The sequence below is a fragment of the Nematolebias whitei genome, chromosome 8, assembly GCF_014905685.2.
Source record: "Nematolebias whitei isolate Nwh7 chromosome 8, NemWhi1, whole genome shotgun sequence".
NCBI lineage: Eukaryota > Metazoa > Chordata > Actinopteri > Cyprinodontiformes > Rivulidae > Nematolebias > Nematolebias whitei.
The window spans coordinates 17,508,928-17,524,541 of NC_056505.1; positions in this window are offsets into that span (position 1 = coordinate 17,508,928).

A 15,614-nucleotide genomic window follows, 5' to 3' on the forward strand; every position below is an offset into this window, starting at 1 on the left:
TATTTCCACCATTTCCTCTTTTGCTTATTACTGCACTGCTCCAACTCACGTTCCTTTGAGACGATCAAAGCATTTTTCATTTTCAATCCAGTTTCAGTCTCTGCTGAAACTAAACGTTCTTGAACTTCAAACGTGGACGTCGACAAAAATAATAGACGACAGTTTAGTTTTTCTCATCGGATCAAACTAAAGTGGACAACTAGACAACCATAATATTTCTTTCCAGATTACTTGTTTTTATTCTAGGGGTATGAGTAAAACCATAGATAACACAAGACAAACAGCTAGACAACAACTTTATATTTGAAAATGCACTCAGTGACTAAACACCTCATATTATTCAGCAGATTAACTGAAGTTATTAGAAAATGGTTGTGGTTGTTTTGCAGAGCCCTGCTGGCTCTAAGCAGCTGAGCATTTGCGTGCATGTGATGATCGTCTTACATTAAAACAAATAAATCCTCAGGGTGATAAAAGCTGATCAAGCTAATAATTACATTACATTTTATTTCAGTCTTAACTATCTGTAGATGAATGAGCTGAAATCTGAATGTTGGTGAGTCTGAACGTCAATCGGGGAACTGCACAAACAGCTGCTCACACGTCCCACCATGTGATGTTTGTCTGCTTAATTTAATCAGGAACTTTGTAAAACCTGCTAACCTGAGCAAACAGCTGGAGGCTTCACGGCTTGGTTTTTCTCTTCTTGTTTCATTTGATCAGTTCATGATTAGTCACACGTCTATCCAAAGAGCTCCTCGTGTCAATAAAGACACGCTGTTTGTTGTCCTGTAGGTGACACGTTCAAAGGAAGCGTGCTACTTTACACGAAGCAGTGATCAATTTCTTGCATTAAACATACAGCCGCTGATCAGAACAGTACTTCTTTCAATTATTAATGAGAAAAATCTAGATTTGATCCGTTTATTATTTTAAAAAGTAGCCAAAGACTTTCTCCTTCTGGTTTTTACACAAACTGTGCAACTTGGTGCATTTTTATTTCCTTATCCCATCAAAACTTCCATGACTTTGACTCAAAATGTTTAACTGAAAACGATCAAATTATTGTTTTTTTTAATTAACGCAGCTAGGTTAAAGATGTCTTTCTCCTTTTGTCAAAATATGCACTGCCATGAAATGCTGATGATCAAAAATTCATCAAAATTAAATCTAATCAAATCGTACTTATTGTGAATGAGTTGAATCAAGTTTGACTTATCTGACTGTTTTGTTTCGCTTAATGCGTCTTATAGTCGGAAAAATACAGTATTGGTAGAAAATGATAATATATAACGCCAAATTCATAAAAACTAACAAAATAATTAAAAACTAATAAAATAAAACGATTAGAAAGATGCAAAAATGTCGACTCTCTTGCTGTATTAAAAGCCATTGAGCACAAATGTGCTTAAAGAGCTATGAAGAGTTGCAGCCTGTGTAAAATCCTCCTGCTGCCCTTGGGTCAAAATGGCCCAGGAGGCCTCAGCTGGTTCCACAGTCCAGGAGCTACAACTGAACAGATCCTCTGGACCAGCCTGGACTTCAGGGCGACTAAAAGCAGCTTCAAGGGTGATTAACAATTTGTCAACGACTGGTTCACTGCAAACCTGCTGACCAAATGAAAACCTGAAAAAAGGTGATTTAAACATGGCAACTGAGATATTTTGCTAACAGACGTGAGCCCGAGGTTTGGTTATGTAAAACCTGCCTGTGTGACTCTGAGCAAAGGTAAGACAATCTACTGTCCGACACCTCTAAAGCTCAATAATTAACAAAGTGCAACGAACTACCAGGTGATAAAATCAACTGTTTTATAAAATACGGTAATTTCCTTGACATATTAAGTCATTTGCAGTCATTTGTACATCTGGTTCAGGTTTGTTTGGTGCTTTATATCCCATTAGAACAGTTGTTTTCTTCCCCACAGCAGAAATAAAGATTGAAATCCCTTGTTGTCAGTAATGAAACAGCTTCCAGTCTGAACAGATTCAGACAGCATTCAGCATCATGTGAAAGTTGCTCATCTCAAACTAATCTCATCCTGCCTGGCCTGTGAAATAAATCATGTTGGTTAAATTATAAAGCAGCAGCTGTTCGGCTCCAGTCCCCGAGTGTCTGCAGGTTGAACATTAACTGGAGGACGGACAGACGAATGATGGTTCAAGTGGAGACTGAAGGGTTCATAATGCAGTTAAACTGGTGCTGTCTGTTGTGTTTCCCCATGCATGCATGTGTGTGTGTGTGTGTGTGTGTGTGTGTGTGTGTGTGTGTGTTATGGAGATAAAAGGCAAGTGTTAAGTTTGCAGAGATGGCCTGCAGGGCTCAGAGGAGCCGACTGCAGGCTCAGGGGTCACAGAGTGTGTGTGCGTGCGTGCGTGTGTGCATGTGTGTGTTGGCTGCTGGTGTCACAATGAACCTAAAGTCTGACTGAGGTTTTACAGTTTGTAGCATAAAGGAAAGCAAATTCTAAAGGCTCCCACAGACTCTGGCGTACTTCAGTCTGCAGAGGTCTGCGTGATTAGAGTTGAAGTGGATGCCCTCAAGCCATGTCCGCACAAAGATCAATTTTTACGACCGCATACGCGTACTCGGTGTTGCACAATAAACTGCCTGGCGATGGACTGTTTTGTATTCGACACCAATGTATTAAATTCCCCTTCTTCATCCCTGATCTGCTTTAATGGCCGTTTCTTTTGTTTTTTTGCCGAGAGTCAAGTGATCTCTTCCTCCTCGCCCGTTGACGCCACGACTGAAATTGTGAGAAATGAAGGAAATTGTCACAAGAGAATTAAAATCAAGTCCAGCGTGGCATCTGATGTGTGGGCTGCAGGGCCAGCGCTCCCTGTTTTTTTTTTAAGAACATTTTATTGACAACATAAACACAGAAGACCACTGCTGCTGCTCATGGGCTGCGACCTGTCAATCAATCCAGTAGGCGTGTCAGCAAATGACCAATCAGCGACCTTAATTTGTCCCGAAGGTAAACGCCCCTTGCCTGCGGAGCTGGCTGCAGCCAATCAGGGTGTAGCTCGAGTATAAAGTCTCAACCGTCTGTGCAGTGTCCACGCAGCTCACGGAGTATACAAGGTACGCCCGAGTATGTGCGAGCCTTGACTTATATCTATCCATTATCTTTACCCCGCTTCTTCCTTTTAGGGTCATGAGGGTCACTGGCGCCCATGTTCCGTGGTCACTGTACGAGAGGTGGGGGACACCCTGGACAGGTCTCCAGTCCATCACAGGGACACTAGAGACAGATGAGACAAATAATCATCCACTCTCACACCTAGGGACAATTTAGAGTTACCAATCATCCTAACATGCATGTTTTTGGTCTGTGGGAGGAAACTGGACTGCCCGGAGAAAACCCACGCATGAACAGAGAACAACTCCCAGAAAGGTCCCCGGACCGGGATTTGAACCAGGGTGACCAGCTGAGAGGCAGCAGCTCTACCAATTGCTCCACCGTGCTGCCCTCTAACAACAACAACAACAAAAAAAATATTACATTTTCTCCATTTGTTGGTTATGGACATTTAGATATCTGAAATGCTATCAGTAGAAGCGAAGAAAACGAATGTTAAAGTGAAATTTATTCTGAACACCAACAGATTGTGCAACATTTTTTCTTAAAACTTTAACTATATAGAATCAACTGTCCGTTAGTTATGAAAAATCATGAATCACTGGGTAAATTTTAGGTCAAACTTTCAAGAAATAATCATTAAATGTACCTCCACACCTGATTAACGTTTGGAGTGAACCCAGTTAAAGATGGCTGCCACAGCCAGCGGATTTTAGAAAACATAAAATTGTCTATAACTCAATTTTATAAATATTACCGTATTTTTCAGACTAGAAGGCGAAACGGATTATAAGGCGCATTAAGCGAAACTAAAACATTTTGACAGATTTTTGAGCACCGTATAATAAAATCATTGTAAGCACAACCAGAGTTAAGACATAAGGCACACTGGATTATAAGGTTCACTGTTGATTTTTGAGAACAATTAAAGGATTTGAAGTGCACCTTATAGTCCGAAAAATACGGGAATGTAAAATTTAACTTGGTAGAAGCTCACACCTTGTACTCATAAAGGTGCACGAAGTTACGCTTTGACCAAAATGGCTACAGCTCAGTCTTAAACACAAGGCAGTGGGCGATATGCATTCCTTCAAGGAGTGCTTTTCCTCTCATTCTTCTGTAACTTTTCTTCTTTCCCTTCCTTCTGTTGTGCCTCGACTTTCTCTCAAACTCTGCACACCATGAGAAAACAACCGAAAACAACCACGAGTACACACAATGTGCAGCGAGAGCTCTTCTCCTGGGATTCTGTGCACCAGCCTCGGTTATTTTGACGGTCCGGATGTAACTGCTCACACTCGGTGTCCACTCTGGGACAGATTAAACACTTTATCCCCCCCAGTAAAAGCAGAGAGGTTAAAAAAGATGCCAAGCCTTCCGCTGTCAATGGTTCTGTGATCAGGAGTAACAGACACCAGAGGACCTGAGAGTCTGGTCAGCATCTGTTCCAGATGTTCCTGGCAGCTCGGGATCAGAGCGAATCTTGCCGTCACTGTGTCGATTACCAACTTCTGATAGGTGTCAGGACAGAAATAGGAGTGTTTTACTGATTGAAGCACAACAGAACAGTGAGGTTCTGATCCTTGCAGCTTTCAGTGTATGATCCATTCAGAATGGTAAATGAACTGTACTTATATAGCACTTTTCTATCTTATCAAGACACTCAAAGTACTTTACACTACAATCTGTGCCTCATTTACCCATTCATACAGCACTCTACTAGATCTATACCAAGAATAATCAGCACTTTATCACATTCATACATGTGAGGAAGGTTCTGGTTCTGTTTGCCAGGATCAGACACACTGAGGCACCTTGTGGAGATTATGGACCCTCAGATGAGCGTAGGCGGGCCTGAATGAGTCACTGTGGGGTTTGTGGCAGATGGTTTGACAAAATATGTGTGCACAGCATTTGACTAAAATCTACTTAAGCAAGCAGCAGATTTTTATTTTTATTTTTTTACTAGAAAAAAAAATTAAACATTATCTTGAAAATTTTTTTAATGGTTTTGTGGTATTTATAATTAGTCTAAAATAGAAAAAGGTGACCCACAAGAAGAATAAAACTTCTCCATAAATGTTTTCTAATTTCCACAGATTAAAAGCAACTGAATGACAAACAAGAGCTTCTAGTTGTGCAGAATGTGTGTTTGCCCCGTCATTTCACTATTATCAGTTAGCAAACATGCAATTATTTAAAGTAAATAAAGATAAAAGTTCAGTCAGGTCATTTGGACGGTTTCTTTTTTTGAGACGTTTCGTCATTCATGCAATGGACTTCATCAATCCAAGGAGCCACAAACAAACTCTGTCCCGCAAGCAGCACACTCCCTGGACCACCCAGTTTGCTGGTGATAAGATAGTTTCTGGGACCCGCCCTCTCCCCCATCAACTCCTCTGAGGCAGGCATAGCCAAAGTGGTTCAAAACTAAGGATAAAGCTAAATAAAGATAAAGCTTCACCTTTAATTCAACACTCCTTGCTGTGAAACTGAAACAACAACTTATAAAGTGCTTTTATTTCATTGTTGATGCACTTTTCCATAAAGTTCTTCAGGTTTATTTTTTAGCTTTTTGCACAATTGTGTCAAGTTTGCAATGTGTGATTATTACAGGTGCTCCAACTTTCACAGGAAGTGCCACAGCTAGCTGCTTCTGTTTACACTTCTGCACATTGACCTAAATTGTTCTGCCACAATTTAGATTTTAAATGGAAATCTTTTTGTTGCACTGACACACACTTACTAATATATATATATATACATATATATATATATAAATATATATATATATATTTTTTTTAAAGGTTTGTTGGGTGAAATGTGCAACGTTTGCTACAATGATCGCTTAAAATAAACTTGATAACATTACTAATTCCTCCAGGGTCTAATAATGTTGCTGAAGACTTGGTAATTAGCTCCAGCTGCTGTCAAACGCTCAATCAGAAGAGGCTCAGACTGGTTGTGTGTTTGTGTGTTGAATTTGTGTATTTGTTGTTGTGCCAGCTAATTCTTCCTCTATTTATACAAGTGTTGATTTGACAGCTGGCTCAAGGTGGAAAGTCTTTGCTGCTCGTGTGCAAAGAGAGCAGCAAAGACACACACACACACACACACACACACACTTCATTTACTGCTTCACAAACCCACGTCCAAGTTCAGTCAGTGCACGTGTAACTTTGTGGGACAGAGATAGAACGTGTTGGGCGGGAAGAACCCATAATGTCCAGTATGGCCCAGGATCATGTTCAGACCAGTGATCCTCGTGTTAAGACCGGGTTCGTCCCTTTTAGCTGCAGGATCAATGATGCAACTGGTCCCAGCATCTCTTTCTCATTTGCTTTTTATCTCCCACCAAGTAAAGGTGGGCAATAATTTTGCCAGTGTCTGAGTGTGCTCATGTAATCTGCCTGTTAGCAAAATAATCATTAACTACATATTTTATTGAAACACTTAAAAAACAATGAATTAATAATGCACAATGTTAAATCACTAACATTTAGAGTCAATATCCTGATGCATGCTCAATAATCCAGGTAGAAAAATCTAAAAAAGTTAAATCTGGTCCTCTGGATTTAGAGTCAATCCAATCCAAGATGGCCGCTGCAAGCTAATCAACGTTAGCAAACACACAAATGGCTGCAACCCAGTCAGCTTTACACTTATTGACCTGAATCTTTGTGTGGTGGTAGCTGAGGCTGATCCTCAGCACATGTTCTGAACGCTAACAGAACGCTCAAGTCCTTTAAAAAAAAAAAATCTATTATTTAAAGTCAACTCTGTCTGTCTGTTAACAAAATATTGATTAAAATTCTATGTTAATGAAACCTTCAGAAAATAATCCTTGAGTACACATCTAGAATTGATCAACTTTTGGAATCAGTCCAATTCAAGGTGGATGATATAGCTAATTGACCTTGGGCAACCCAAAAATAACTGTATCTCAGTTAATTGTATAGATACTGAGCTAAAATTCAACTTGGTAGTAGCTGAGAGTTATTTACAGGACATACTCTGACAGATCGCATGAGAGCTTACAATATAACAAGAGGCTGTGCAATACCTTGTGTTCAAGGTTGGACTAAAACGGCTATAACTACTATATGCTAGGGCTTTAATTTGTATTTTGGTCTCCCATGAAGTTCTCCTCTCATCCAACACGATGCCTTGTTAACATGTGAAAGACAATAAAGAGCAAAGTGCAGCAGCACTCAGGTGAAACCTTGCGGAGCACCTTTGCCTCAAAGGGACAGTGATGATGGATGTCGTGTTCCTGCCTGAGAACCATCTTCAGCTTGTGTGTTCAGCTGCTTTTCAAATGTGCTCGGAGAGTTTCGCTCAGGCAGGCATGCAAACAGAGAGGCACTCAAATTGATGTTTGTCATGACGGGATCCTCGTGGGCCAGACTCTTTCAAGTCCCGAAACAAGAGAGACGTTAAGGCAAAGAAATATACTTTAGAACGCGGCCGACTGAGAAACATCGGCTGTAAATAACCAAATGAAACAAAACACTCTTAAGAGCTAAAAACCTGGCATTCTGAAGATTTCACACCATGGTGTTTTAAATATATATTAAGGATGACTTTCAGCTACTACCACACCACATTGAAGTTATAAAATTAGCTGAGTTACACAATTTCGTGTTTCATAATTCAGTTGGCTGTAGCAGCCACGTTTGGTTAGTTTGACTCCAAACTAGATTGTTTTCTACAAGTTTCATTTAAATCCATCCAGCAGTTCATGAGATATTTTGATAACAGACAGACGTAGTTGGCTCCAATATGGCAAAAGTTTTAAAAACAGATATGGCTCAATCAGTCAATGCTGCATGACTCTCAACTACTACCACACCATTTTTAGCTCATTATGTGTGAAATTGACCAAGTTGTAGCCATTTTTTTTGCATTGGCTTGTAAATTTACAACAAACTATTAACTTTTGAGAGTTTCATTAGAATCCGTCCACTTGTTCACGAGATATTTTGCTAACGGTGCATACAAAGGAACACAGACATGGACAAAACCATCGCTGCTCGACTTTCGCCTTCAGAGGATAAATATTCAGGATCGAAAACGGCTCTTTCAGTTTGGATCCAACCGACCTGGGAAACTGTCCGAAACTGTACGTGAAACGTTCAGCGAGCCAAAGATCGCTTCAATTTTTGACGAGGCGAGGAAACGACAAGGATTTGTTCTCGCTGACTGTGAAACAGCTCATCGCACTTCTGCAGGGATTCACAGGGAGCGAATCAGCTGCACAGACGACGGTCCTGACAGGCTGAAGCGTTGCAGCTTCTCAGGCCTTTATCAGTTTTTGTGTGAATGAGACGTTCCGGTTGTTCTTGTCTTGTATTGTTATTAAAAAAAACACACACACAAGGAGGAACAAAATGTTTCACAGAAAAGACAGGGAAGTCTTCAAAGTCTTAATTCTGCCCACAATCATATAATAATATTAACTCAAACTTTAAACAATCTCAGGTTTTTTTTTATTCTGATGCTTTTTGCTGCCAGAAGTTCCTGATTTTTCTTTCCCACTCTTTACCTCTCCTTTAAAACATTACCCATGATGCTTTGCTGCCCAACAGTTAGAAACACATAATTTTAAACAAGGCACTTGTTCCCCTTTACATTGGCAGATTTTGCCAACATGATCTGTTTAGGAATTGATTTCTAAATGCATCAGTTTTTAGAAAGCTGACAGATTTCTGGAGAAGGTCCCATTCAGGGCATTGTCATGTACAAAACTATAACATCTTCCTGAAGACTTAAAACAAAGACAGATTTAGTGTTTTTGACATCCCCTGCTTCAGACTACAGCAGGGCTATTCAACTGGTGGTCCGGGGGCCAAATCAGTCCCACTTGTGTGCTCAGTTCGGCCCACCAATGGATTAATTTTTAAATAAAACTAGGTTTAAATTGTAAAACAAACTTACTTAATGGCAATAACTGCTGGATGTCCGGCCCCTGAGCTCTTGGCTTTCAGTAACTGTGCCCCCCTGAGCAGTTTAGTTGAATAACCCTGGTCTACAGCTCTTCCTACATTACGTTGTGACATGAAGACAACCTGAACATGTTTTTGTAAAAGTATTCACATTTTTCCTGTGTGCAAGTTCAGGTATCTGCTTCAAAGAACACACTGCTGGTAACTGTTTGAACGGGTTTTGCAAGTTCAGAGTAATTTTATACCTTTGCAATTTGCATTGTTTGAGCAAATGGTTTCATAAAATGTGTTTATATCATAAAATAATGAAAGATGCTTTGAAAAAAAAAAGAGAGAACCTCTGCTGTGACGAGTTAAATCAGACCGTTCTTATTTTAAACGTCCCAGTTTTTGTTCTGTTTGTGCGTTTCGCCAGTAAAACCTCAGCTAAGGATGACTGAGTGGCACGTGTCGACAGGCTGGAGGACAGAAAAGACGTCCCGTGACGGAGGCGTGTCCACCTGCAGGGACTCAGAGGAGCAGACTTTATGTAGGACAGCTTTCCAACAGGGCATTATTCGAGACTAAATATAGAAGGGGCACAAGTAGGCTGAGCCCACGGTTCTGCCAAAAGGCCTTAAAAAGAAGCCATCGTCACTGAGGCCTTTCATCCAGCGAGAAAAAAGTCAAATTTGCCAAACTTCTTCTGTTTTTGTCAACATTATCTGGGCTTCTTAGATCATTGTGTGCGTGCTGAGTCAGCCAAACTCCATCTACATATGATGTGCTATTTTAACTGTTCATATGAAAACGTTCAGCTTGATTAGAAGCAGTGTGCTTTGACTTTTAGTTTTTCTAACTTACATCCTTTTCATAATAAAATTAAATCCCCCAGAGAACATACATAAGGGTCACTTCAGTTCATTCAAAACATGGTCCTCATGGAAATCTGCTACAATACACTTCCTGTTTATGTCTTCTTAAGCTACTTTCAACTTTTTGATATAGTTATTCTGCTACTTTTAGCATTTAGCTACTATTCGTTCATTTTTTTTGCTCTAATTTTAGTGTTTACTCTTCTGCTTTTTTCAATTGAAAAAGATTGAAAAAGTCATTTGGATGAAGGATGAAATGTCTCATTAATAAAAAAATAAAAAAAATAAACCGTCCAGATGACCTGACTGAACATTGTTGCTCTGCTTTTTCTTTTAACTTTTAGCTATCATTAAGTTTTTTTTTTGTTTGTTTTTGTCTGGTTTTGGTGATTTTAGCTTTAGCATCTGTTATCATTATGTTAAGCTACAGTTTAACTAATTTTAGCTACAGTTTTGCTAACTTTAGCATCTGTTATCATTATGTTAAGCTACAGTTTAACTAATTTTAGCTACAGTTTTGCTAACTTTAGCATCTGTACTTTTAGCAGAAGCAGGTCGACTCACTGCACCTGATCAACTCCCAACATTTCAAACCACTGCACGTGTCATGTCTAGTCATTTAAATCTTTTATTTTAGAAAAGCAAATTTTATTTCTATTTAACATGTTGTTATTCTAAGTATTTTAAAAACAAAGCACTCTTTTTAAGACAATAATGTTCATAATTTTTGGTTTGGACAACTGGTTTGAGGGGGCGGGTGAAGGAAGTCATCAAAAACAACTTTTAACAGAGGTGGTTTTAGATTGTTTCATTCTAAAGTTTACTAAATGAGCATTAGCCCCTTTTCACTTAAATTTTATTTTCACTTACTTCACACTTTCTCTCTTAAACAAAGATCTAAAACACCCTCAGGAGGGAGGGGAGTGAGATTAAGCTGCTGTGAACTCACGCAGTTCAAAGATGGGAAATCCACAGCTCTGAACAGAAAAAAGCTCTTCTAGTAGGAAGAGAAACGTCTTCAGCTCCACAGCAGAAATCTTTCTTTTTTTAACTCTTAGGAGTTGCTAAATCCTGAATGACTGAGAATCTACAGTGGTGTCCAATCCTGGTCCTCGACGGCCACTATCTTGCATATTTTAGTTGCTTCCCTGCTCTTCAGCAAGTCTGCAAACTCTGCAGAGCCTTGTCAATCACTCATTTATTCCAATCAGGTGTGTCAAAGCAGAGAAACATTTTAAACATGCAGGATAGTGTGTCCCTCGAGGAGCAGGACTGACCAACACAGTGTAGGTTATTGTGGTGTAATCTTTAGCTACTGCTCTGTTGCTTTAAGCTTGTGTGCTCTTCAGCTTCCGATTATTTTAGCATCTGTTCTGCTTGTTTTACTTTTAACAAATCAGTTTTAGTTTCTCTAGAAAAATAAGGGACGTTTTAGTTGTAAATGATACTAAGACTGTGTTAAACGTAATTGTACTTCTTCCAGCTATCTAGCTGTCAACAATGGTGTACCACAAGGTTCAGTCTTAGGACCCATCCTCTTCACAATTTACATAAGTAATGTAGGTCAGCTCATTCCTGATCCTTACATTTTTATGCCGACGACACAGTTGTTTATTGTCAAGCTAGAACAGTTGCCAAGTTTTTCAGCTTTTACAGTCTGCATTCATCATCATCCAGTCAGATTTGTTCTGTCTCAAACTTGTGCTCAGTGCTGATAAAACCAAAGGGATGTTCGTTTCAAACAGGAAGTCGGTCCCATCAGTTCTTCCTTCTATCTTATCTACGAATGGTGTTCCTATTGAGTTTGTCAAGTCTTACAAATACTTGGGTATTTTGGTCAATTTGCATCTCTCCTTTAAGTCCCACGAAAACTTGGTAAAGAAATAGAAAGTAAAACTGGGTTTCCTTTTCAGAACAGATCCAGTCTAAGTTTGAATGCTAGGAAACACGCAAGTGTAACTTTCCTTCCCTCCATTGACTACGATGACATTATTTTACATGAAGACTCGTGCAAGCACCTTGCAGATGTTGGATGCTGTCTATCACGGTGCGCTAAGATTCATAACTGGCTGTAACTACCGTACTCATCATTGCACCCTGTATTCAATGGTGGTCATCACTAACTCTACCACTGGTACATTTTCATCTTCAAATCACTTCTCAGTCTGCTGCCTTATACATCTACATATCACTGTGTGAGTGCAGCTACAGCGTGTGCTCTCAGGACATTATTACATGCAGTGTTCCCTCAGTGCAGACTGAACTTGGCAAAAGGGCCTTCTCCTACTCCACATCTGAACACCTTGCAGAAAGATCTGAAGCTCTCGACCTTGACCTCTCTAAGGGATTTTAAACAACTGCTAAGTTCATGGCAAAAACCAATGCATATCTTCCTGTTTTTAGTATTTTACACCGCTTTATAATGCAGCTGTTTTTGTTTTGTTTTTACATCATTTCTTCCATTTTTCATTTTATATGCTTTTATATGATTGTCTTCTGCTGTCTGTACCTCATCTGTGGTCTTTGTTTAAAACAGGTCTCTCTTGTAAAAGAGTCCCCGTGGCTCAATGAGACCAACCTTTATAAATAAAGGTTGAATGAAAAAACATTTTTGTTTAAATGTTTTAAATTCTTACTTTATTACATGGCCTCTTTGGATCTACTGTGTCTGTACAGTAAATATATTTATTTATAATGCCATTACTGAGAATATGGGTGTAAAAAGTTTACTGTAAAAATAATAGTTTACTTGAGTGTTAGTGAAGGTTTATGTGCCTCGTCCCAGACATGTTTTTTTTATACATTAATAAATACAGATATCATTTAACAAAGCTGCATCTAAATAGGCATCCTTAAAACTAAAAGAAGCTCCTTTTTCCTGCTGCATCTTGTCCAAATCCAGTTCATGGTGGAAGATTCCCTTCAGCTGTGAGGTTTATGGGCATCCCTCTGACTCACTAAGCCCACTCCCTGCTGAGCTCACAGATTTTCTAGAATCCTGCCCTTTCTGTGCGCAGTCTCGGTACAAAACCCAGCTTGCTTGTTTTAGCTGCGCTTCCGCTTCCCCTGATCTCTCCTCGATTGTGTCAACATCCAGGCGGACGCGATGCCGACGCCACTGCCAGCGTGTTTCAAGCGGGGCAGAGCCATCTGAACGTGCACAGATCACAGATCACTTCTGGTAGAAGGGATCAGCTCAGGTTTTACTTGAGCTCAAATGAAGAACTGACAAAAGTATTTTTATTTTGATCAATTCTGATTCATTTCACTTCGGGATTTTAATTCAAGGGTGTGTTTGGCATAAAGTTTATTGAAGTGGCTCTGCCAGTAAAAGACTTGGACTTTAACACACAAACAAAACATCCTGTTTGTTCCCTTTTCTCCATGTCAGCCAAGCTCTTGGTCCACATGCAAAACATCTTGTTTCTAAGTAGCTTACGCTGGAGAGAAATATGAAACAAACAAAAGGAACGGACTGTTAACCCAACTGCTGTTGTCCTGCCTCAGCAGTTTGCTTCACACGGTGTTCGTGACTCATTAAGAAATTCCCACTCTGTGCTTTGTTAGATGTCGGCGGTGAGTCACCACCAAACACTGAGAGGTGTGACATGCTGGGGCTGACTGCTGCTGCCGTACATGTGGAGGAAGCAGGTGGTGAGAGCTGAAATGCCAACAACCAAGTGAGAAGAAAAATAAAACACAATCCAGCCATACATTTGCCGTTAAGGTCATTGTGATACTTTTAAAAAAGAACCTGAGGACTAGCTGAAAGCCAAGAATGGGAATCATCATAAATTGCTATTTGGTAATAAATTAATATAATACAAGATATTTGGAACAAATTTCTTTCAGAGATGCCAAAAGGTTTTGGTACAAGTGTCAACCTGTTGCTGAATTGGTGATAATTGCTGTAATTTCTGGACTATAAGCCACAACTTTTTCACACGCTTTTAACTTGGCTTATACAATGCTGCGGCTTTTTTTTTTTTTTGTGGACCGACGAGTTTCATGCCACCAAACTATTTAGCTTCGTCACACCCAGGCGCTCACATAGCTGCCCAGTACACGTCTCTCTTGGGGGGGGTAGCGATCAATGACTTCCTGGTAGACTACTGTATATTTTTTTTTTTAATCTGCCGTGTTACAGGTACTGTTCAGAAAAAAAACATTTACTGTATTTGTGTGTGATACTGGTACATGTTTAATTAAAAGTAAAAATAAAAAAAGTGTAAATATCTCATGTTACAACATGAACACCCACAGCTTATAAACAAGTGCAGCCTATGTATGTAAAATTTTAATCTTCTTTTTAAACTTAGTGGGCGTGGCTTATATTCAGGTGCGCTCAATAGTCCAGAAATTACAGCAAGTAAAACAAAGTGTTTAGTTGCACAAGTTAGGTTAAATTGGCTTCTATAAAACCCAAATATTGCCTTTTTTTTATAATGAAGTTATCGCTAGGAATTATATCAGCAAGTTAACTTCGAACAAGTTCTTCGGGACAACTTTTGACTGGAAAACACTGGAGACAAATGGTATCAGGTGATCCAGTCAAGATTCAATTAATTGCTTAGTTTTAATTGATAATAAAAAACTGAATTGAATACTTTTAATTTTAGCCTTGTGTGGTCAACTGTCTCTATAAATCAAGTGAAGCTGCTAGTAAAGATAATTATCATCCTCTTCATTTTAAATAGGCTCCAAACATGAATATGGACTAATTTTATTTAAATTCATATAGTTGTGCCGTTTGGCAGAAGTTCATGTCTGAGTATAAGGAAATATATATTTCTATTGATGAAGGCAGTTCAAGTTAGGTGAGACCACCTGACACAGACAAATGCAAATAAAACAAATTAAAATTTGCTAAATAAAAACACATTACCACCACAAGCAGAGCAGCCTTAACATTTACTAAAATACCCACATCATAAACGTAAAAACTGCCAATAAAGACATTTGGTCAAGGAGGCATGTGCAACATGGTTTTATTGTGAAACTGGTAATTAAGACATGAACTTGATTAATGCCATATCAAATCCTAATCTCCGCTGTAGTAAAGTGCAGGTTCAAATCAAGTTGCCCTGGATGTCCTGTACAATTTCTGCCTGGTTTTGAACTGCAAAACAAAACCCTACAAATGATGAAAAGCCCTTTTGTTCAACCCACACGCCTAAAGCTAATTGTGCAAACATGATAAACACAAAGCTTTACTATTCTCGAGCCCTCTCTCCTCCAACTCTTGTAGAGTTGTGCAAGATGAACAGAGCTTTTCCAGCCGTTGTTTGTGGAGTCTAGTTGTGAAAAGGTCCGCTGCAGCGATTAGTTGCTGCTGCGCATGCACAGCGGGCAAACGTTGGCAAGTCACCAAGACAATTTATTTCCAATTGGGATTTTTAAAGACCGTTCAAAAGCTCAGCCATTTATGAACAATAGGAGGTCACGTTTGTGCACAAGCTCTTCAAGAAGCTGTGGACAGTTTGGCCGCTGTGCTTTTTATAGTGGCAGTCATGTGCAGTATGGAATCATCATGAGCACCACGACACTAAACTCCTGTCCTCAATTTGTGTAAGCTCATAAAAAAAAATAAAAAAATACAACACACTTGTTCACTCACGCAACCAGTCATTTGAAATTCATTCGCTCTTCTTCCAACATCAGTGTACTGGTCTGCACCCACCTCTACCTACGGAGCAGGTGGGTACCAGAGGAAGCGGCAGCGATGAGGTA